This window comes from Hippopotamus amphibius, chromosome 3 (genome assembly GCF_030028045.1).
Source record: "Hippopotamus amphibius kiboko isolate mHipAmp2 chromosome 3, mHipAmp2.hap2, whole genome shotgun sequence".
Taxonomy (NCBI): Eukaryota; Metazoa; Chordata; class Mammalia; order Artiodactyla; family Hippopotamidae; genus Hippopotamus; species Hippopotamus amphibius.
The window spans coordinates 6,536,991-6,558,671 of NC_080188.1; positions in this window are offsets into that span (position 1 = coordinate 6,536,991).

Sequence of the window (21,681 nt, forward strand, 5' to 3'; positions counted from 1 at the left end):
TGGGGATTAATAAAACAAAGAGGTCACCGATGCAGGGAATATAGCTGAAGAAGACTGAGCAATAGGTTAAGTAGGCAGTTGAAGGAGACAGAGATGCAGTCAGATTACCAGGGGTTTTGAAGGTCATAGTTAGGCCTTTATATTTTATTCCAAATCTAATGAGAAGTTCTCATTGAAGAGTAACATGAAATGGTGTACGTATCAGAAGGATCACACTGGCTGCTGTGTGGAAAATGGATTAGATGAAAGGAGTAGAGGTGGAAGGAGGGAGAGCAGCCGGGAGGCGTCCTCGGTCATCCAGGTAAGATGATGGTGATGGAGAGTAGAGTAGTAGTGATGGAGGTGTCGGATTCTGGGTATATTTTCAAGTTGGACCCAGCAAGGCTTGTGACAGATTGGATATAGAACTGAGACAGAGGGTAGCATTAAGGCTGATTTCAAAGTGTTTGACCTGAATAGCTGTGTTAATCATGGCACCATTTGCTGGACTAGAAAAGACAAAAAAGGAGCAGGTTTGGGGTAAGGGGTAGTAAGCATAAAGAGTTCTCTTTTAGATATTTTAAGTTCAAGGTGATTATTAGAAATGAAAATACAGGTTTTAGTTAAGTAGTGGACACATGAGTTTAGAATTCAGGGGAGAGGGGGACCTGAAGACATAAATTTGGGCGTCGTCAATGTACACCAGCCTCTAAAACCATGAAATTGAATGGGACCTGGCATTCTCAACGTTCAGAAGTCAGGAAGTGAGGGGGTGGGTGGTGGGCTAGCCAAAGAGACAGAAAAGAGGTGACCAGTGAAGGAGAAGGAACAAGAAAGAGAGTGATGCCCCAGGGGCCGAGGAGAGAGGGAGTTGAGAGAATAAGGCAGTGCTCGCCCAAGTTGCTGATGGTGGTCAAATAAGATGAGAACTGAGATCCACTCATTGGTTTTGGCCAGTGCAGAAGTCTTGAGTAACCTTGACAAGAGCAAGTTCAATGAAGTAGTGGGGAAAGAACTGATGAGAAAGTAGAGGCAGCTAATACAGACGACTTTTTCAAAGACTTTTGCTTAAAAGGGCAGGAGAGAAATGGGTCGGTAGGGGGTATGCATAGGCAAGGTTTTAATTTTTTTTAAGATGGGCAATATTAGAGCATGTTTTTACACTGATGAGAATGTCCATCATTGATGGGGGAGAAATTTATATTGAAGGGAAAGAATATACTTGCAGTAACCAAGTCCTTGAACAGGGAGAAGTATGGGACCCAGTGCCCAAGAGGAAAGTTTGTCCTGAAACAGAGGAGTAGGTAGATGCAGATGCAAATGGCTTGGTTGTTATAGTGGTTAAATTGCAAGGAAGTTCTTCTCTAGCTGTTTTGGTTTCTCAGTGAAAGGAGAAAGAAGGTCATCAGCTAAGGGTCGGGTAGTGGTGTTATAGATTTATGGAGAGAGGAGAATGCTTTAAAAGTAGAGTGAAAGAATTTATTGATTAGAGAATGGGGTAGGATTCTGGGGCCGTATGAGGTATGTGGTCATAAATTCATAAATTTAAAAAAATATGGTTGTGTATTTTTCTCTAGCCATTTGTACCTGCTAAGGTGCACGTATGAAGTAAATGGAGAACTGGGTTTATCCAGGGGTTTGCTTTTTGCCACACAAGTAAAAGGGAGGGAATAAGATGCTTTTTTCCCCCAAAATGATTGAGGGGTTTAAAAAATTTATTCAACATGCATGTATATAGTGGCTCCTATGTGCCAGACACTATTCTAAGTGCCATACAGGAACCCATTTGATGTTTATAACAACCCTATGACAAAGATATTATTATTTCCCCCCATTTTATAGATGAAGAACTGAGGCACAGAGGATTAAGGAACTTGTCTAGTAAGTGACAGAGCCAGGATTTGATCTCGCCGTCTGCCCCTGAGCCTGTGCCGCTCACCACTGAGATGCTTCTCCGGAGGAATTGTACAAGAGGGAGGCAACAGGGATGGGTCAGGAGGGAAGGAGACACACAAGGCAAGTGATGAGCAGCGAGGAGTTTGTAGGGCTTGAATGGAAATAAAGGTTTTGGTTGGCGTTAGGATAATAGAAAGTGAGCTGGAAAGATGGGGGCAGGTAATCAGAGAGTGGGATGCTTCTTGAAATAGAGATGGAGGTGGAGTTATTAATCATGTCACCATCTACAACATGATTCTGGGAATGGGTCGCTGAGATGGGATGAGAAAAAAGGTGATTGGAAGATAGAAATGAGAGGCCAGAGTGTTGGATGAGCTGTCTACCAAAGTCTCCGAGAATGTTAACAAGTAGTGGTAGAGGGAAAATACAAATAGCCAAGCTAGTTGAACTCGTCACTGCATGAGGGGGTACGTCTCAGAGGCTGGTAGGCAAGGGCAATAGGACAGTAGTGGGTAGATGTGCTTCCAGTGAGTTAAAAGCTTTGCAGGAGAGGGAGGCAGGGGTAGGATGGGAGGCAGTGGTCTAGAAGGAGAAGTGGGGGAGATGCCCCATGCCTCCAGGGAACAACTAGTGATGACTGCAGAGGGCTTCAGGGAAACCACATTCTCAGGGAAAGGCAGGCTTTAATAAGGCAAGAGGCTGAGGAGAGTGGGGTTTTCTGCTGATCAAGCATGGGTTTGAGAGACGCGCTGGAAGAACCTGGGGGCTGGGAAGGGTCGGCAGCTTGAGTCACATCAGGAAATACCCAGAGCTGTATGGGAATTAGATCACTGAGGAATGGCCTGAGAGGCTGGCTCTCTTACGCATCTTCTGAGGAAATGAGATGGGTCTTGATAGTCTCCTAGGGGGTAAAGGATAATCAGAGTTAATTGCAGACTCTCCCTGGGGCTTGGTCTCTAAGGTGATTTTGGTGTGGGGTGGGCAGTGCCCGTGGCAGATGCGTTCTGCGTCTCAGCAGGCGCACAGGGGACCTCTTTTGAGTCCTGCTATCAGTGGTGCCAAAGCCAAGGAGAGGAGCTTTCACAGGCCAAAAGAAACAGATCTTGGCTAAGCGAAGCAAAGGTGAACCTACTAGAGGGATATCAAGAGACCCTCAGAACTGACGAAAATCTAGAGAGCCTGGCTGGGAGACGGGCAGGAATGACTAGAACCCTGGATTGAAGGACAGGGCTGCTGGGGTATCAGTTTTGCAGTAGGAACAGTCTCATGTACACATCATGGTTGTCGTGACTGTTCTCTCAGCATCATGCATGTGTAGAGGCACTTATTCAAGACTCAAAGTTCTGGGAGAGTAACTTACTGATCAAATTTAGATCAGAGGCTCTATCAGTCAGGATGGACAAGGCCATGCTACAGTAACAAATCTAAACCACATATCTCAGTGGCTTAACCAGCAGGGACTTATTTCTTGTTCAGTCTTTGTGAGTATGCAGAAGGCTCTGCTCCATTCGGTCACTCAGATATTCAGGCTGATAGAGGAGATACTGGTCACACTGCCTCAATATGTGGCTTCAGAGCTTGCTGCAGACAAGGAGGGGAAAAGCTGGAGGGACACACACTGGCTCTTAAATGCTGTGGCCTGGAAATGACACACATGCCTTCTGCTCACATCTATTGGCCAGAATTAGTCGTGTGGCTCTGCTTAACTGGAAAGGGGCGGGGACATATGGAGGTGCACACGGCATTCAGTGCAGAGTAAATGTCCCTGCCCACAGGCTGTTCTGGAGCAGGAAGGAGGTTAGCACTATATCCAAGGTCTTCAGACACCAAATTCACACTTTTTCCTAAACACTACACTGCCTCCTTAAGGATTATAGGGGGTGTGTGTGTGCGCGTGGGGGTAGGGGACATGATGTGTAAAGGGGAGTGTTTTATATTTCCTTATGTACCTTCTTATTCCTTTCAAAAAATACTTAACACAGTGTTGGAGCACAGAGAATATGCTTGAAATTTCTTTTTGACTGATAGATTGATACATAGCATAAAAGTTTAATCACAGTGAGATAGCCAAGACCTCCACATCACATAAATTCAATTCAGCCAAGCCCTGGGAATGAGTCGTACCACCCATCAATTACTGGCATTAAAGAGAAACGACAGAGAGCCCTAATCGGAGGAATAAGAGTTCAGACATCTTAAGAGAGAATATTATTTCTTTTTCTTTCGGTTATTAAGAACGCCTTCATTTCTTTGGAAGAAAGAAGCAACACTAAGGACTAAAGACACAGTTTCTAGAAATGAAATTGATTGCCAGGGTAGAAGGACCATCCTTTGACTCTAGTAAACAAATGTTGAGAGTTTGTATGTGATGACTTTTGTTTTCTGCCATATATGACTTGAGTAGAGGATGATAACGCTGACTGTGAAGGTGGTGATTTGGGGTAAGTATAAATGCACGGCAGCTTACGACCATGGGCAATGTCATCAGAGGTCAAGTGCAGGCTCACTCTTGCTTCGAAGTCCGGCCCCACATTCCTACTCCCCTGCTACCCCACTGCCTCACTCTCCTTCCTATCAGACACTCCCTTCTCCTTAAAATGATAACTTTCATTTTGTTCTCTGTGTGGACTGAATGCTGAATTTGGGAGATCGAGGTGCAGCTCTTTCCAGGACAATGGTCCTTACACTTTCGAGGGCTCTTCTAATCCCCTGGAGGTCTTGTTTAAACACAGATTCCGGGCTCCACTCGGAAAGTTTACGACTCAGTAGGTCTAGAGTGGGGCCTGAAAATTTGCATTTCTGAGAATTTGCGTTTCCCAGATGTTCAGAGTTGAACAGTGTATCCCATCACCCCACCCCCGACCCCTCAACTCATATCCACCCCGAACTTCAGAAAGTGACCTTATTTGGAAGTAGGGTCTTTGCAAATGTAATCAGTTATGATGATGTCATACTGGATTAGGGTGTGGCCTAAATCAAACAAGTCCCTTATAAGAGGAGAAGGGAACACAGAGGCAACAGGGAGAAAGCCATGTGATGACAGAGACAGAGACTGAACTGCTGCACCTACAAGCCAAGGAACACTGAGGATTGCTAGCAACCACCAGAAGCTAGCAAGAAACAAGGAAGGAGGTTTTTCCCCAGAGGCTTCAGAGAGGGCATGGTTCTGCCAAAAACTCGGTTTCACGCTCTAGCTTCCAGAACCATAAGAGAATAAATCTCTGTTCTTTAAGCCACCCCAGTTTGTGGTAATTTGTTGTGGCAGCCCTAGGAAACCAATACTAGTGGTGCTGATGCTGTTGGTCTGGGGGCCACAACTTGAGAATTACTGTTCTAGCGAGAAATGAAGGAAGACCAAGTACCTTTCCATAGGAAAATAGAGAAGAAGTTGAATGATAAAATCTTTTTGAGAAAAGGGAAGTTCTAACCTGTTTTCTTTTCTTTCGGGTTCTGTAGCGGACGTGTGCTGTTTTGGCGTTGCCCCAAAGCACCTTACATTGCTTTTGGGGAATTGCCACCGAAACAGTCATTCTAGGAGACTTTACTCTGAAGCTGGGTCCTTTGTGTCCCTGACCTAATACAGTCAGAGCTTGGCATGTGATCTATCCTTGGGCAATCACACTCTTTTCTTGGACTTTGGATTGTAAACAAGAGATGCAGGCACAAACATACAGCACTTATTTCCAGCCCAGTGACTGGACACGTCTATGAGGTGGTATCATGGTTTTGCTGCCTAGCTCTGCAGATGAATCCTGCCCATTTTTAGGCCACTTCTCCAGCCTGCTGAAGATTCTGTCAGTCCCCAATATCCTTCCAGTAAATCCCTTTTGGTTAAATTATCAAGTCAGTTTCTGTTGCTTGCAACCAAAGAACCTAAACTAATACAGAGTATGTGTTGTCTTCATATGTGTCCTTGAAGTGTTTACATTAGCTGAGTTGAAGAGGGATGAGGACAATTTTTTACTTAAAATTTCCTATCATTCAAACATAATATTCTTTCAATTAAAAATATTGCTTTCTCCCCCGATTATAAAATTTATGCAAATATTGCAACATTTCTAAAGTTTTTTCTTTTTTTTTGAAGTCTTTTTCCTTGACTTTCCATTGGTTAAAATGCCATTGTATTATTTCATTACATGCATAACAAGAGGATAAAATCTCAGTTAACTAAAGGGCTTTCCCCTAAAGAAGGAAAATCTATATCAAATGACTGCCTAAAAAGACCACAGTACTGGTGAACTCGCGGCCATCTTATCCTAGTAACGGGTGGGAGTTTTCTCTCTGCCACCTTTTTGTACAAGTTAATCTTAACTCCAGCTTCATTATCAGGTTTAAGATTTGTCTTTAAAATCTCACTTATGTTAACTCCAGGTACATTCTTAGAGTTTGACTTGATTTTTAATACACAATTATTTGTGGTGTCTATGTGTTCATATGTACCTCACCGCTTTTCCTCCCTGAATTGTGAATCATTTCCTCTTCGTGATGCCATCTGCTTCCTCCACCTAAGCTACTTTGTAATACTTTCTAAAGTCAGCAGCAATAGCTTCCTCTTTGACCTGGAATTCAGGTTCCCAAGAAGGACAATAATATATATATTCACAACCATTGAATACATTATGCCAACTTTCCCCTTTTATCAATGCACTAATGCATTAAAACAAGCCCAGCTGGGTTTTCATACCTGCTCTTTGCTTACCAAATGCCTCCCTCCTGCCCTGCACTAAATCACAGGTGTTCAAGTCAAACTGGAATCCAATGAGCCCTCCCAGGTCCATCTTTTCCTCCCAAGAAAGGCAAGCCAAGCTTTCCCGAATCTCCCCAGCAACCTTTCTACATCATAGGAAATCTTCAAAATTTGCCGCCACCCATCTTGCATGTTTCATATAAAAATACAAAATGCTACCTTTTAAAAATTAAAAAGCCAGTGAACTGCCTCCCAAGGTTCAATCTGAGTTTAGAAAAGTCATTATAATGAAAAGAGAAGAAGGCGGATTTTTTTTTCTTTATTGCCGATAGTTAGTGGCATTGATAGATCATGGCAGAACCACCTGCAAGATGGCCAAATAATTTCACTGGAGAGGATTTTATATAGCTACAGCTAAAATTCAATGAACTGATTCAGAAGGCTCGGTATAAAATATAACAGTGACTTCGAGTGCCAAATCAATTTGGGGGCTTGAAGGGATGGGAGAGCTCTTCGTTCCCTCCCCCTTCATGGATGTGACTTTAACTGGAACTATAAATTCAGAGACATCGGAGTGGCCAGGCAGTGGGTTACAGCAGGTGATTTAAGAGACCTAACACGAAAAATCAGCAAGTGGTTGCAAACACCAATGCTTAGAGCGTGTGACTCTGAAGTATGTCCCCAAGAAAGAGATAGAAGGATATTCTTGAGGACAAATTAGGAATTTGCAGTCAGGTGGCTAGGGTTCTAGATTTGCAATGCGGACCAATTCAAGACCTGATTTTCTACCTCAGTTTCCATCCTTGTGAAATAAGGAGGATGGATCAGAGTCATGGGGAAAGTCCTGTTTTTTTTTTTGTCTTTTTAATAGTAGGAGGCTTTTTATCAATGACGTCATCCTCCTGGGCTGAATGTTTGATTGGCTTCCCCAGGTCCCACTCCAGCTGCTAGAGACCGAACAGCTGTGGGCCCCTGAGACGCGTGGGTCGAGACCCAACCCCCAATGTGATGGTATTTGCAGGAGGGGCCTTTGCGAGCTGATTAGGTCACCAGGAACCTTCATGAATGGAATTAGTGTCCTTATAAAAAGAGGAGGGGACACAGGATGTCTGTCTGTTCTCCACCACCTTGGAGACATAAGAAGAGACAGCCAGCTGCAAACCAGGAAGAGGGCCATCACCAGACACCAGTGCAATCAAAGCATACTGAGCTCCTACAGTCGTTTATTCACGTATGCAGCTATCATCAATAGAACACCTCAGTGAGGCGGATTCTGTGCTAGGCTCTGAGGTGAAGAGGTAAACAGGGCATGATGCCTGGTCTCTAGAGCTCACACACATTCTGAAAGCGTACCAGCCATATATTAAAGATTCAGATTCGCATCCTTGCCTGCCCTGAGGTCAAGAACGTCCCCCAAGGTCAAAGGGAGGCCCCGCCTCTGAGCAAGAACAGTAAATCCTGCCCTTAGGACCCAACTCCCTCTGAGAGAAGAGGGCAGAGGCAGAAGGATGAGACAGGTGAGGTCTTTTCCCCAAGAGGCTATCAGGGATTCAGGCACGGACATCCCAGGGCTCTTGGCTTGGGTAGATGGTTGCATTAGAAACCTTCAGGACCACAGAGCGAGTGGCAGAGGCGACTGTGAACAGAATAAAGGGCTGCAGAGTCCATGGGCTGTGCCAAGCACCGGAGAGCCAGGTTCCTGTCAGTGGTGCATGGCTGAAAGCACCAGGTCTACGTCAGGGCCATTCCTCTGCTGTGGTGTCTCCTCGCCTAGGGAAGTGAGGAGGGAGAGTGCTCATCCTGCTGGGGGGAGACAGGACTGGTCCTCACCATCCTCAGTGGCACAAGGGGGCAGAGGGAAGACGCAGTATCGCCTCCCTCCATCACGTCTGACAGCGCCGTCGGTGAGCACGCGGTCCAGAGCCAAATACTCGGCTCCCACATCCAGCCTTTGCCTCTTGCTGACAAGCCGTTTATTGTCGTCAATCTCCTCATCCGTAAAGGCGAATTCTAACCATACCTCAGAGGAGGGCTGTGAAGATGTAATCAATGAGTATATGCAAAGCACTTAGTACAGCGCCCACACTGTGTAAGTGCTATACTAATATTAATTATTATTACTCCATGCCACTTGACTATTTTTATTTACTGATGGCCAAGTCCTAAAAATGCTTCAAGATGGTCCCTGAGTCAAGTGCACTTGGAGGTGGACATCTGGCCCCTGAGCTGGAGTACAGGTTTGGGAGGGAACGTGGAGCTTCCCAGGTTAAGGCAAAGATTGGAGTCTCAGCTCTGCCGCAAGCCAGCTCCGTGATCTTGGCAAGCGCTCACCCTCTCAGATCTTTAGTTTTCTCATCTGTGAAATGGGCATGCTGGTGGTGTTGCCCTCCAAGGCTTGCGTAATGCAAATTGTTCCTTTATTTTTCATTTGCTCATTCATTTATTCAATAAACAGGGTTTTTTTTTCCCCACCACGCTAGATGTGTTTACTAAGATAACAAGCTTGTTTCTCCATTTGGAGGTGGGTCTGAGGCGCACGTAAGGATCCTTCGGAGCCTCTGATGAGCAGGACCAGATGAAAGCTGCCGAAGGAGCTGATAGAATTCTCACTTCTGAGTCAGATACTCCCTGTGTTTCTCACGTCCAGCCTTCAGGGACTCCGATTCTCTGGACATCCCAGCTCAGAGGCAGCATCTGTGTTCCCTCAGAGACCCCTTCTGGAGCAAGAGCAGCTGTTGCCATGTTGGCTTGGGGCGGGGGGAGTGGAGGGAGGTGGCGGGAGTGTGCAGGAAGCCGCCGCCCACCGTGGATGATTTCCCCTGTGTGGGTACCGCTTGTGCCTGGGCGGTGACCAAGATGGCGGGCAGCGAGTGACAGATGAGACCCGCGCCCCATCATGTGTATGTGACCCCTGCTCCAGATCTGCCTGTCCCCAGGGTCTCAGGGCACGTTGCCCCGAACGTTTCCGTTCAGAACGACGCATCCCCACTCCTTTGGGGAAGCTTTTACACTTCAGGGTGGACAGTGTGGCCCTTGGGAATGTGCTTGCATGCATTAGGAGTTGATCGTAAACAGCAAATATGCCGCTGTCAGTCACAGAGGGAAATAATAAAACAACTTCAAAAGAGCAGAGCCCAAGAGAAAGGGTACTATTAATGGAAAAAAAAAATGTTAAGTCATATTGAAGAGCCTCAAGTCTGGTGGAAAAAGCCAGGAAATGGAAACAAAATTAGCATTATTATAGCTTTTCATGGTAACTTACTCTGGGTTTTTATGGTGGGAGAAAGAAGGGAGAAAAGAAGGGAAAACCTAGATGATAACAATTTATACAACCAAATACATTTCCCATGCCAAAAGTAGCTGCAATAGGGACTGTATTTAAAATGTTTTCTTTTGATATTGGTTTGTGGCCATTTATAGCTCACAGCGTTCTTAGAGAAAGCAGCATTTTGTGGGGAACAGTCAATAGGAAAGCTCTTTGAGGCCTCTCAGGAAGAGGTGCCACTTAAGGACCAGGAATTATGATCATTAATTTGCATCTTAATAACCCAGGTCTTCACAAAAGCCCACACTGCAGAGGCATCCTCCGAATCCCTGCCGAGGGTCAGCGCTGTAAATCCATGTGGCTCCTCAGGTCCTGGAGGACACGAGGAGTTTCCATGAAGGGCGAGGCGCTTCCTTTCTCTCTCTGTGGTCCTCTCCTAGGGGGTCCCACCTCCCCTCTGCTTCAGCCCTGGGCTCAGCTAGACCGCCTCGCTCCCATGGCTCCGCACACAGGAGCGCTGATCCCCAGTGTCCCAGACAATCTTCCTCCGTTTGGCTTTGGGGCGCTCACGACTCCACGTTCCCGAAAGTATCGCGGGACGCGTGTGCACCTCCACGTGGAGTGTGTGCAGATGGGCACGCCTTGAACACACAGCTTTGCGCATCGCGATGGCTGTGCACAGTCTGTTATGAACTGGAGCCACCTGGGTTTGGAAGTATGTGAAGTTCAAATGACTGAAAAAATGTTTTATTGTGATAAAAACACATAGCATCAAATCTACCATCAGAAGCATTTTTAAGTGTACAGTAGCATTAAGTGTATTCACATTATTGCGACACAGATCTCCAGAACGGGGGGAAGTGATTTTCTAAAAATAAGACGGTTTTCTAGAGCGGCTTTGGGTTGGCCGTAAAATTCAGGGGAAGATGCAGACATTTCCATAGACCCCCGCCCCCACACACACATAGCCTCCCTTATTGTTCACATTCCTCACCAAGGTGGTACCTTTGTTACAGACAACGAACGTGCACGGACACTCCGTGATCACCCAGAGTTCGTGGTTTATATCACTGTTCACTCTTGGCGTTGTACATTCTGTGGGCTTGGACAAGTGTTTGATGGCATGTGTCAATCAATACGGTACCATACAGAGTATTTCCACCACCCTCAAAATCCTCTGCCTATTCATCCCTCCCCAACCTCCCCAGAATTTTTTCATCTTTTAAAACTGAAACTCTGTACCCATTAAACAATAGCTTCTCATTTCTTCTCCCCCCAAGTCCCTGGTGAGCACTACTCTACTTTCTGTTTCTGTGAACTGACTACTTTAGGTAACTCATATAGGTGGATTCATAGAGAATTTGTCTTTTGGTAATTGCCTTCTTATATGAAGGTTGGATTTGAGAATTTCTATGAGGAGATGGTCATGATGTCACTGGAGACATAGCTGATACTTCTGTGTGGCTCCGTGAGATCCAGCCAACCCTCCAGTAAAGCGCTCACCCTCCAGTGACAAAACTCTCCTCTTCCCGTTGTCACCCAGTGCCTCTTTGCTCTGGAGAGGATGGCAAGTGGGCAGCTGGGAAAGGAATGAGGACCACTTCTGCTGCAGCTGGTGGGGGCTCCACTGGAGCTGAGGCTGAGGGGCATCCCTTCCTGCCTACCGCCTGGATGACTAAGAAGATGCCCCAGGTTTTCATCTGCCTGGAAGCCCCATGTGGGCCAAGATAGCTCCTTCCAGCCTGAGAGACAATAACATCAACTTCCCCTGGTGGAAAGAAAAGGAGAGAGTGTCATTCCTAGGTTACATTTGAAGAAATGAAGATAAAATTCTTCTTGCGACTTTAGTTGAATGACACCTATCCTCCTCCCTGAAACAGAAGAAAACAACCTTTGCTATAATCTTCACTCGTGAAGGGGGCAGAAAGCTTACTGCATATGTTAGATTCTAGAGGTGGTTCTGAAAAAAAAAATGGGCACCATCATTAGAATAGTAAGAGGCCAAAATATAAACCTCAAGGTTTTCACGTATCTTCTACCACATTAATTGGATCTGTGCTGTCATTTCTCCCTGTGCTGAGGTAGAAGCAAAAGTGGTTCTTGGGAGACGATGGAAGTCCTAGTTAACCCAGCCTGACCCTATAACAAGGATTTCTCTGAACTTGCCCTGGGCCTGATGATCCCAGCACACCCTCTTGGTGACCCTCTATTAACTTATGTAAAGACTTTCAAAGTGACTTCTAAAACTGTCCTGTTTTGTTTAAAGGCTGCTGACAGCCTTCTGATTCCATCCTCCAGCCTGAACTTGTGAATGTGCTACATGACTATCCAGCGAGGACTGAACTACATCTAGGCAACTTTTGTGCTGTCAATGCAAATTATTTTAGTGATCAGTTACCTCAGCTCTCCCCAGCACACACCCCACTTTCACACCATCCCCCCTGTTACTCCAGACCTTCACCACCTCCTTCTGGCTCACAGAACACGGTGTTGGATGGGCAGCCAACAAGGGTAAATGTTTAACATGGAAAATCAAGAGCTTGAGAATGGGCGAGAAGACTGAGGTCAGCCACCTCCGTAGAAAGTCAGGACCCTCTGCCGGCTTCCAGACCTGAGCCACTTCTCAGACCCACAACCCGCTGCCTGGAGGACAAGTCTTGAAAGGATGGCTCTTGCAACAGCTTAGCAAGTGTCATCCTTCCTCAAGGGTCAATGTCCATGAATTCAGGGAACCTGCAGAAGGGGGATACCCAGAGATTTCAAGGGCTATTTGATATAAGTTCTAACTTGACACTGAAACCCAGAGGCGAAAAGCAACACCCTTAGTACAGACATATGAGGTCAGGTGATAAATGGAGTCCTGAAACAAGTCTGTTTCACGGTGAGACATTGGGTCCATGAAGCTACCCACTGGTACTTTCTCTGGTTTCCAAATGCATAATGTGAATAGATACACTTAGCAACTGACGGAGCCATCACATCGGTTTCCTGTCTGTAAACACCAAGTGGAAGCTCCTAAAATTGCAGCATCTCCCCACCCCCTGCCAAGACATGATAGTACACATATTTTATATGGATTTTTAGAAATATACATCTATCTATCTATCTTCTCCTGTGGGGGAGGGGTATGGAGAGATCAGTGCCATCTTCAAAGGCTTAAAATATGCAGGGGTCCTGGTCTCCATCATATTCCCATTTAATTCACCAGTCTGGCCCCTGCAAAAATCAGATGGATCAGATGGTGGATGGAAAGGGACTACCACACATTTAATCAAGTAATAGCCCCGATTTCAGCTGATGTGTCATATTTGGTATCTTTACTAGAGCAAATTAACACAACCTTGGGGACATGGTATGCAGCTATTAATACGGTCAATGTGTTTTTCCCCACACCCATCAAGAAGGAGGGTCAGAATTCGCATGAGATGGGCACTAGCATATAGTCACAGTTTTGCTCTGGATTTATACACAAGGTTTGCTCAAGAGCTATCCTGATTTGTATCATGATATAGTCTGAAGGGACTTGAGCAATGTAGACATCCTGAAGGACAATGAATGCTTCGGTTCACCATATCAGTGATATCATATGAATTGGACCCAGTGAGCAAGAAGTACTGTGGATGCCAAAGGAGGACACAGTAGGGGATGGGAGATAAACCCTACAGAGGGTCAGAGGCCTGCCATGTTGGTGGACTTCATAGCTGTTCAGTGGTCTGAGGCAGGCTGGCACATTCTATCCAAAGAAAAATGTACCTTGGACCTCTTATCCCTAAGAAGGAAGCACAAACTTGGTGGTCCTCTGAGTTCTGGAGGCAGCACGTGTTTTACTTGAGAAAACTGACACAATCAGATTCATCAGGGGACCTGGAAAGTTTCTAGCTTCGAGTGGGGCCCAGAGCACGAAAGGGCTCTGTAGTAGAACTAGGCCGTAATATAAGCATCCTTGTTTGTGCTGCGTAACCAAGAAATCCCACGGTACTAGAGGTATCTGTGCAAGAGAAAGATACTACATGGAGCCTCTGATCCCAATCGTAGGGACACAGCACTCTAGCACCCCTAGAGTTCTGGAACAAGGTCATGAAGTCTGTGGAAGAAAACTGTACACCATGTAGGATAAAGAAGACGTGGTACACATATACAATGGTACACATACACACATGTACCCTCAGCCATACACAAAGAAAGAAGTAATGGCATTCGCAGCAACATGGATGGACCTAGAGACTGTCATACGGAGTGAGGTAAGTCAGACAGAGAAAGACAAATATCACGTGATATCGCTTGTATGTGGAATCTAAAAAAATGGTACAAATGAACTTATTTACAAAACAGAAATTGAGTCACAGATGTAGAAAACAAACTTATGGTTACCAGGGGAGGAAGCGGGGTGGGAGAGGGAGAGATGCATTGGGAGATTGGGATTTACATAAACACACTACTACATATAAAACAGATAACTAATAAGGACATACTGTATAGCACAGGGAACTCTACTCAATACTCTGTATATTAACCTATATGGGAAGAGAATCTAAAAAAGTGGATATATGTATAGATATAACTGATACACTTAGCTGTACAGCAGAAACTAACACAATACTGTAAATCAACTACACTCCAATAACAATGAAAGAAAAAGAAAGAAAGAAGAAAGAAAGGAAGAAAGGAAGAAAGGAAGAAAGGAAGAAAGGAAGAAAGGAAGAAAGAAAGAAAGAAAGAAAGAAAGAAAGAAAGAAAGAAAGAAAGAAAGAAAGAAAGAAAGAAAGAAGAAAGAAAGAAAGAAAGAAAGAAAGAAAGAAAGAAAGAAAGAAAGAAAGAAAGAAAGAAAGAAAAAGAAAGAAAGAAAGAAAGAAAGAAAAAGTAAGAAAGCTACATACCATTCAAAACACAGCTCCTGGAAGGTAACTGGGCTCTGATAGAAACTGATTACCTGACCCTGAGACCTCAAGCAACCATGCGACCAGCACTGCCCGTCTTAAGCTGGGAGCTGTCAAACCAACCAAATCTGTTTCACAGATTCTGCTCTCACGGCTCACACTTCACACCCTATGTGGGTTTCCCTATCACTCTCCGAAGGAGGAGGCGTTAACCCAAGCTCGGTGCACTGACTCATTGATGTGATATGTAGGTGTGGGCCTGAGATGGGATACAGCCCCACGTGGGGCTGGAAGATAGCTGGGAGAGAAATCGTCCCTCAGGGTGCTGCATCTGGTCAACCACTTTGTACAGACCACTTTGTACAGAGCAGAAAGAGGCTGAGTAAAGGAATACACGTACGCGTGGGCAATGGTGCGTGACTCAGATGATGGGGCTGGCCAAGGAGACCAAATCCAGCCCCAAGCCTGTTTTTATAAATAAAGTTTTATTGGAACACAGTCACCCCCATTCGTTTTCGTATTGTTTGTGGTTGCATATGCACTATAGTAGTAGTGCCGAGTACTTGCCACACAGCAAAGCCTAAAATATGTACTGTCTGGCGCTTTACGGGAAGTGTCTGCTGACTCTTGACTTAGGTGGTTGAGAAGAGGACCAAGCAAGATTGGGAGTCTGGGGACAAGAAGGTCTGGGAAGGAGGCATGGCGGGGGAGGCGGAACCCCTGAGAGTGGACATAAAGTGTTGTAACTTTGACTAGTATATTCAAGTTCACCGGAGAGCATCCCCTGCAGGAGAGACATAAAACAGCCAAGTGGACCAATGACTCAGCCCACAGATATCAGCCAAAGTCTGTCCTTGCTCAGACTTCTAGGTATATTGTAATACCTAGAACAACCACTAAAAAAAAAACTATTAAAAGATTCAAGTCATACCAAGTATATTCTTTGACCACAGCAGAAATAAACGTGAAATCAATAACAAATATATCTGGAAAATTCCCAAATGTTCGAAACAAAATTACACACTTCTAAATAACATGGATCAAAGAAGAATTAAGAATTAAATTAGGAAGTATTCTGAACTAAATGACACTGAAAACGCAGCATATTGGAATTTGTGGGACTCCCCTAAAGCAGTGCTTAGAGAGAAACGTATAGCACAAGCATCTATGTTAGACAAGAAGAAAGGTCTCAGATCAATGTTCCCAACTTCCACCTTAAGAAACTAGAAAACCAAGAGTCAATTAATCTCAGAGTAATCGAGGACCTCCCCTCACAAGGAGTACTCACTATGTGATTCCATTTATACAAAACTCTAGAATATGCAAACTAATCTCAAGTGAAAGCAGATCAGCAGTTACTTAGTGATGGGGGAAAAGGAGGACTGAGAAGGAAGATTACAAAGGGGCCAAGGAAACTTTTGGGTCAGAGATATACTCACTATCTCGATTGCAGTGATAATTTCTTGGATGTCTACATATGTCAAGATTTATCAAACTGTACACTTTAAATATGTGCAGTTTACTGTATATCAATTGTGTCTCAATAGACCCATTAAAAATTAGCAAAGATGGGACTTCTCTGGTGGCGCAGTGGTTAAGAATTCACCTGTCAAGGCAGGCAGACACGGGTTTGATCCCTGGTCTGGGAAGATCCCACATGCCACAAAGCAACTAATCCTGTGTGCCACAACTACTGAGCCCATGTGCCACAACTACTGACCCCATGTGCCACAAGTACTGAAACCTGCGTGCCTAGAGCCCATGTTCTGCAACAAGAGAAGCCACCTCACTGAGAATCCTGTGCACTGCACCGAAAAGTAGCCCTGCTCTCCACAACTAGAGAAAGCCTGCATGCAGCAATGAACTCCCTCTTCTTTGTTTCAACTTGGAGCAGAGAATGTAAGCATGAGGCTACTGGCAACCATCTTGACATTATGAGGAGTAAACCTGTTTGAGAATGAAGCCAACCCAAGGGAAAATAGAACTGGAAAGAAGACCAGAAAAAGACCAGATTCTGGTGGTCCATAGAGCACCTGGATCCAGCTGTGCCTGAAACCATCCCTGACATTTTTGTTCATTGAGACAACATGCGTGTGTGTGCAGCTCAGTCTGAGTTGAGTTTTCTCTGTTGCAACTGAAGAGTTCCATGTAATACTGTCCACAGTCAGACAGACAGACTGAGAGGCCCTTCTTAATCAGCACCTATCTTAGGGAGGGATTCACTTTGGGATTGTGGGAGTGCTGCCTGTCTTCAGGCGGGAAGGCCATGTCCTGCTCCCTGGTGGTCCCTGGGCACAGAAGCCCGAGGGGGCGGCTTCAGGGCTTGTGCGCTGGGCTGTCTCAGAGAGAGTCATGGCCAGTTGCGCATCTGCTTTGGAGTATTTTCAGCAGCAAATAGAGCGGTTTGCAAATAAACAAACGCCTGGAACAAATCCCGAAAAGGAGAACGTCTGTGTGCGGCCACTGTCAAACTAGGTCAGCCTCGGGCACAACTGCTTTTGACAGTTTGCTCCCGAAGGTGACCGCAGGTGCCAGCTCCTTTCCCCACCAATCGGCCATCTGCAGCTTGAGGCATCCGGGCCTGGGAGAGACCTGGGAGGCCGTCGATTCCATGCACCGCACTTCCACGAGGGTGTACCCCGACCCCAACCCAGAACCCAGAGACCTGAAAATCCCCTGACTTCCACAAAGGGACGCCCCACTGCTTTGTCGGTGAGCAATTCCAGGAGATGTAGTCTTGTCAAGTGACAAATGTGTGGGCCTAGAGGGCACAGTGACCACCTTGGAGCCAGGCAGACCTGACACCCACGCTCAGCGCCTGTGTGGCACCGGAAACTACTGGAATTTCTGTGTCTTCTGGGCAGACTTATCCTTAGGATTTAAGGACCTATTTCCCCAGCTCTGAGGACGTGCTCGAGCGATGGGACTTCCCTTCTTCCTCCTCACTAGATTCTGAGCCTCTTAAGTACACGTGTGGTGGGGGCAGGTGGGGAAGCATGTCCTAGTCACCTCTACACCCCCCACACCGATGCCTGCACGCAGTAGGTGCTCCGTAAATGCCTGCTGAACGAGCGAAGGACTGAATCACACTTCCTATGCTCACGGCCTGCCCTCAGTGGGGCACTTCTGTGGCGCTCCAGGCTCCCTGATTCTGAGGGTCTCTGTTTCGACTGTCCACTCACAGCAGGTGCGAGGCTTCTCTGAGTCTGTGGGAGCTCCATGTGCGTGTGCGTCCTCGAGGCCCACGTGGGGTCAAGGTTGAGGCCTCAAAACAGACGCATCGAGCACCTCAGTCTGCAGAGCCCATGGCAGTGACTCCGATCACACCACTCCCCTGTCTGGAACCTTCTGGTAGCTTTCCCTGGCATTTGGGAAACGTCCAAACGCCCCACACGCTCACCAGAGCCATGGTGAGCCGGCCTCAGGTCGCAAACAGCGTCCGCCCCGCTCTCCAGCAGCACTGCCCTCCCCGCTCTTCCTCCAACACGCGGAGTTCCTTCTGCTCCCACCATTTCCTCAGCCTGCAATGCTCCAGCCCGGCTCTGTGTGAGGCTGGCTCCTTCCCGTACTCCGGGCCCAGCTCCACCGCCGCCTCCTGAGAGAGGCCTCCCCGTTCCCCCCGACCAAGGGGGGCCCTCCTCCCACCTCTGTCTCATCCACGTCACTGAGCAGAGCAACCTCTGCACCTCTCTTGATCCCGTGTGTGTGTTCTTTGTCTGTCTCCCTCCCAATGGCAAATGTTTGTCCATTGTGTGTGAACCTTATGCCCGGCGCTTAAAACAAGGCTGGCATCTCATCAGGCTTAATCCGCAGCTGCCGCATGAATGAATGGCTGGAGGGGCGAGAGGAGAAAGCCCTCCAGACCCAGGACTGGGGTGGGCAGCCAGCTGGAAGGCCCTGGCTTCCCGGGCTGGCGGTGGGGACAGCGGGGCCCGGCCGCAGGGGTCGGGTCTCACGAGGGTCTCACGGACGACTGGACGTGGCTTAGGAGCGGAGCCGCCGCAGCTAGGGAGAGAAGAGTCTGTGATGTGGGCGTGGCAAGGACGTGGCTGGTTTCTCCTGCCCGGCCTCCGTCCTTTCACCCCCCAGCAGACGACCCCTGGTGCCCCTTGAGGAGCCAGCTCTCCTTCACCCCAGTCTATGTGGGCTCCTCCCCGCCCCCACCTCCATCTGGGTGACCGTCGGACCTGGGACCGGCCATGCGGCTCACTCCACTCCCTGGCCCCAGCGACTGGTTCGAGGATGGCCAAGCGAAGCCCACCCTGGGGCTTTTTGTGGAGCAACTGAATAAGAAGCCAGTGGAGGAGAGCAGACCAGGAGTGGCAGGGGGGCTGGGGTGGGGCGGGGAGGGGAGAGATCTGGCAACCGTCCCTTGAGTCCTCTCTGTTTAGCTGTATCTGCCTTGGATGTGTCAGTTGTATGAGTCAATAAGCTATCTTTTTCCTTAAGTCAGTTTAGTTCTTTTTAAGAGTGCCTTGTACTGAAAGGGATCCTGCTCATACATCTGGGCCCCTCAGAGTCATCCCAGGGCCCAGTTGGCAAGGAAAGTGATGTGGGAGCAATGTGGTGCTGAGGCAGCCTGCAGCCACTCTCTGTGCGAGGGAGCGGTTTGGTCCTGGAGCTGTGTCTGTGTGGGTAGAGGTGACTGGCAGGAGGGCAGGAGTGTAATCGAGCGGGGGGCAGGGGAAAGTGGACTTGAGAGAAGGGTATCACCAGGACAGTTACCCACACAGCAGCATCCCCTATCCCATGCTGGTCCTATGTCCTGGTCCAGAGGATGTCACCAGAAGCATCCTTAGGTGCGCTGTGCGGTTCATACCGGCTGGGAGCCAAGGAGGGGCTCTGGAAGCGATGTTTGCCTGAGGGGAACATCTGGCCACTGGCAGGGTCCGCGGAGCACCCCAGAGCACAGTCACTGTTCTTCCCAGTTTCTCCTCTCCAAGCTGGAGTTAACCCAGAGCCCTGTTTTAATTATGCAAACTGTAGGCCAGACACTCAAGATCTGTGGGGGAAACACCTGTGGCTCCTGCTTGCCTGCCAACATTATTCCCTTTTCCTTTAGGGACCCACCCCTGACTCTCTTTTGTTTTCATGGCTCCACAGGTGGACACATGACTTAGTCCTGGGATATAGTTATTGGGTCAGGGATGGGCGTGGGCCCACACCGCACCAATGAGATCCCTCTGCAGGACTTTGCTGAAACTACTGGGAAAGAGGTGTTTTGTTTGTTTGTTTTGCCATTGAGGATACCAAGCTGGCAGGATGGTGATCTTCTTTGCTATCTTGTAGGGAGATCCTGCCTGAGAATGATAATGATACGAAGTGTAGACAAAAGCAGAGTGATGAGTCAGAAAACATCCTTTTTTACCCCTTGATCCAACCATTCCTGAAACCACATGCATTTATTTCATAAACCAATATTATCCTCCCTCTCTCTCTCTCATGCAATTTAAACCATTCTGAGTTGAATTTCTCTCATTTGTGGCTAAACTAATCTTCACTAATATCGTCTATTAATCAACAAACCTATCTGGCAACTACTAGATATTGAAGGGGATAAAAGGAGATGATGTGAACCCAGATGAAATACACGTGATGAGACTAACAACTCCCAGCCATGCTACCCCCAAACAGTACAAAACAGCTTAACCTCCCCAATAACACCTCCCCCTAAGGTATTCTCAGTATGGGGATGATAATACCACAGGGGGCTGCCTCTTAGGAATACTGACCAAATATACATATGAAAGCATTTTGAAAAATTCTAAAGCCCAGTGCATTCCTTGTGATAAGCTGTGTTCTAAATCTATGCTGTCTAGCACTGTAGCCGCTAGCCACATACAGCTCCCAAGCACTTAAAATGGGGCTAGGATAAACTGAAATACACTACGAGTGTGAAAGGCATACCCGCTTTTGAAGACTTAGTATCTTTTAAAAAAATAATGTAATAAATATATCACAGTTGTAATTTCTATATGGATGACCTGCTGAAAGGGTGATATATGTGATATATTGGGTCAAATAAATGTTATTAAAATTAATTTCACCTGTCTCTTTTCCCTCGTTTGATGTGAATACTAAAAAATTTTAAATCACATATATGGCTTGCATCTGAGGTTTGCATTCCTTTCCTATTAGATGCCCCTAGTCTACATTGTGAGTGATGGTGAGTTGGTATGGGAGGTCAGTGAGGTCTGGGACAGTCAGGAAAATCAGACAAAACTCAGATCAGGTGATGGGGTGGGGTAGCGCAGCATGTGGAAGACAGTCTCCTCTAATTCCCCCTTTTCTCGTTTTGTCTTGTCTCCCGCCATTCCTCACCCACCACCCTCCCCAGTGTGAAATGGGTTCAGCATCCTATGCACCGGTCATAGTGGAAATGGTGGCAGTCTTGCTGCAGATTCTGGTCTCCTCATTCACCCTAGTTTCCTTCCTTGAAATGCCCCTCATCCAGAAGGGAGTGCCTCTGGCTTCTCTGACTTGGGCATGTCTTCAGGGTTTCTCAATAGAGTGACATCTGGGGTCTGTTGTCTACTGTCCATGCCCCCTCCTCTTCTAGAAGCTGTATGCTTTGTTCTTAGTCCCTGTTATCTTCCAAAAAGAGATCCTGAGAAAAGGATTTAGGGGGAAGGAAATCTCAAAAAAGCATTGAGAGGGAATAGCGGTGTGAGACAGGGAAAGGATGGAAGCCAACGCAGGGTAGGTTGATAACACCACTGTAGGCAATGGGGACTCAGTTCCTTGGGGGACACTTTGAGAAATGGTGTGGAGCACATCTTATAATGGTCCAACTAGAGTGAGTAAGCTGGGATATTTACTCACTAACTTTTATTCCCTGATGTTGAGGATCAGTTGCGGCATATTAACTCTCTGTTATGTCCAGCTTGTTGAGTACACGACTGAGGGGATAGTGAATGCCCTCAGGCAGAAAGATGCAGGTAATGATATTTAGAGTATAAGGGAAATGTCAGCAAGTG